At 45.9% G+C, this 3549-nt stretch overlaps 1 non-coding gene across 1 annotated transcript; it reads left to right on the top strand.

Moving 5' to 3' along the window:
- Positions 1-2961: 2961 nt before the first annotated feature.
- LOC126520215 (U2 spliceosomal RNA) lies at positions 2962-3147 on the top strand. The gene has a single exon (XR_007596935.1). It is a non-coding gene; the product is annotated as a U2 spliceosomal RNA (small nuclear RNA).
- Positions 3148-3549: the final 402 nt, after the last annotated feature.

Genomic DNA, 3549 nt, shown 5'->3' with positions numbered 1-3549 from the left:
TAATTTTGACGTTTCGGAAGGGTCCGGCCTGCAAAAACAGCGCGATTGGAAGCACCAAGCGCTCAAATTCTATATTTTCTCTGGAAAAGTGAACTAAACAAAAAAACAACAAGAAACAAACAAGAAACAACAAAATGATACAAAATATGACGTCATTTCACTCAAGTAAAATTAAGAGAAAGGAAAAAACAGCATAGGTAGCCTATGAATACCAACACGCACACATTCGATGCCGCCATTCACACTAAAACGCGTACGTTGGCTCAAGTACACAAATGACAACCATATTCCACTCTGTGAAGTTGGAATGGCAGCGAAAGCTTACGATATTCAAAGCTCTCAAACGAAAACCAAAGTGCTTTCACTGCCATTCCATATTTACAGAGTATAGTGGTTGCCCGGGCTCACGATTGTCGTTTTCGTTCAGCAGCGTGGGAACGTGCGTCGTCGGTGGTCGTTTCCTGCCGGTGCCGTTTACATTCACGTCGCTGTACACCACGGCGCTAGGCGCTCCTCGAACGCATATTGTTCTTCGGTTGTACGAACTATACATGTGCACTCCATCGACAACGCAGCTGTTTTTAGCGTCGATACCTCTCCTGCTTATATACTGCGATAACCTTGACATCCTGCTATTCGTTTCGCATTTTTACATCTGCACTGCCGTACTGCACCCGTATGTGATCACACACAATGCAGACAATTAAACCCATTGTGTACGGGTTTATTAAAAATAGTTTTGTCCGTTTCTGTTGCCGGAGGCCGAAAAAACTTGGGAAGGTTAGTCATATACAACTTTCGCTGTAATAACACAGGTAGCCTATGAATACAAACACACGTGGCGTGTGTATGTAAGGGGCGCCTATGTAGCACAAGATGGAAAGGCGGAAAATGGAAAGATGGAATGCAGAGTAGAGGAGTCACAGTTAAGCATACAGCATGCCAGAAGCTGTCAGAAGAGTGTTTCTCGTGTTCTTTGTTTGAAGTTATGGCAACTTTTGTCAGACCGCGAAGACGGTCAATTCACCGTCAGCAGGTACTGCAGCTTCTGCCAAACCACGGAGGCGGTAAATACACCCCTACCTTGTTATAGGACACCCATACTGTACCGGCGCTAACCTCCGAGTTCCCCGAACTGCACTCCATGGCATTCTTTGCACAGGTGGTATCTTTTGTGTTTGCGGCCTCACTGTTTCTATACCAAGCCTATGCGTATACGAAAAATAAAATGTAGAATAAATGAAAAATTATACGAGATAGTGAAATACCAAGCACTAAAATGATAAAAGGTTGAGAAAATATTTAATAAATGATCCGGAAATATACCTATAGCTTCTTGACCATGGAAAAACACGTTGGGGGGCTAGTTGGTTAGAATTCTGATGGAATATGGAACCGTGACTGAACGAGGAGGTTGAAGGAAACAGGCACACAGGCAGTGCTAGATTCAAACTTAATCTCGTAAACATTTGTTGTAGTATATAACCGTGAGTATATATGTAATAATTTCTCACCTGGTCTATTTCCCTTCCACGTCCAGCAGACCTCTGCAGTGTTCAAGCCCTGGATACTGGTCGAGGTCACGTAAGTCATATATTTGATCAAACTTACAAATATTTACCAATGAATTACCAGGACCCAAATCTTTAAATATAGGAAGTTTTCTTCCACGGGCTAAATATTTATTGTCTCAAAGAACACCTTTTGATCTCATGTGTATGTAGTATTCTTCATTCCCGACTATTATGCTCTATAAAAATTTTTGGCTGCTAGTCGTATAACTTCTTCATCCATGCACGCTCGCTACACCATCCATTTCCGCCTGCCCTTTAAAGGGCAAAGCTCAATGAAAATCTATTACTGTGGCCTCCTCTTTCTCTTAGAACTTGTCTTTTGAAAGACCACAGTAGTAACACAGGGAATGCTGACATAGATGAATTATGAAACATTCCGTGCCCTTCTACTCTGTGAATAACGATGACCAGCGATGCTGTACTCGGTGCACCCTTTTTTTCGAATTTCGCCATGGCTCACGGGAAAATTTCGACTGGATTGTAGCCACGTCGGCGGCGGGCGTTCTTGGCCGCACGGTACTATGGGTCCTTGCGGGCGCTGCGCTTTTGTTCGACGTTAGCGGCCCGTTCGTCGTCGAACATCCTGGCCTGCTGTAGCCGCACATGTTCCCGTTGTGGCTGCCACCGACGATCTTAACGGGCAAGCTGTTCTTCGCCCGTGAGGGAACGTTCCCCTTCTTCGGAGCGTGCGATTTGCGTCCTGCCAATAGCGCGGCCAAAGTGCAACTGATAACTTCGCTAGGGAAAAGACTACGTCAGGACAGAATGAAGCACAACTATTGGTGGAAACAGTATTACGTTATTACAGCGAAGCTGTTACGGGCTAGTTTGCCCAGGATCCAGTCCATGTGTAGAATCAAATTCCCAAAGATAGTGCAATGCCGTGCCGACCAGCGACGGAGGTGAAGCAGGCGTTAAGCACTCCGACGCGCGGGTTGATCCCCAAGATAGTGCGATACCAGGCCGACCCGTGGCGGAGGTGACGCAGGCGTTAAGCACTCCCCAGACCTGGGAGGATCCTGAACATAGTGCAATACCGGGCGAACCGCGGAAGAGTTCAAGCAGGCGTTAAGCACTCCCCATACGTGCGCCGATCTTGAATATTGTGCACTGCCGGGCTGACCCGCGACGGAACTGCAGTTCATCATTAAGGGGCCCACATACTGACACATCTTCCGCATCTTTGCCACATCTGTGCCCTTGCCATTTGTGTCAAGATGTGCAAGGGCACATCTTGACAGAGTTGAAGGGCACTGTTTTTTGTTCTTTTCGGCCATCCAGTATATACACACACACGCATAGACATGTCACTTTACAGGGCTCGAGAGAAGTACGCAGTTTTTTTCGCCATACACAAGCAGTCAAAGAGAGGGTGGTGCGAATGTAGACAGGGCCGACGCAGGTCAAAACGTAGTATCTGTTCTTATCAGCTTAATATCTGGTACGGGTAGTACTCGGATCTAAGGCATTAAACTTATTTTCGCAAGTTGGCGGAGTGCCCGCCGAAGGCCCGCTTCACCTCTGTAGCGGTTCATCCCGCCATTGCAATATCTTCGGGATCGGCCCAAGTAGGGGGAGAAATTCTCGATCTGCACGGCTCGATAGACGCACAGAATCTTTTCAAGACCCTAGCCACAAGGAGCTTCGCTGTGAAAAATAACAACGTCTAAACTGGCTTAGGCAAATAAAAGTACGCATTGCAATCTAGTCGACGACACTTTCTGCAAGTGTTAGTTAAGGAACAAATTTAGATGAACTCTTTCCATATCCGTTTTGAATACATAAAAGTCGAGTCAGTGCTATAGGTCACGCTAATATGCAGTCAAATCAAGTTAATTTGCTGGCTTCCTGTGCATGACAATGAATGTTTTGTTTCAAAGTCACCTTATAAGGTAATGCTGTAGTATAATCATACAAGCATGCGCTGGCCCTTGAGTATCCATTGAAACTTTCTCAGAGGTATCTGAGACTGGAG

This window comes from Dermacentor andersoni, chromosome 3, assembly GCF_023375885.2.
Source record: "Dermacentor andersoni chromosome 3, qqDerAnde1_hic_scaffold, whole genome shotgun sequence".
NCBI classification, from domain to species: Eukaryota; Metazoa; Arthropoda; class Arachnida; order Ixodida; family Ixodidae; genus Dermacentor; species Dermacentor andersoni.
This window is presented reverse-complemented; position numbering and strand designations above follow the sequence as displayed.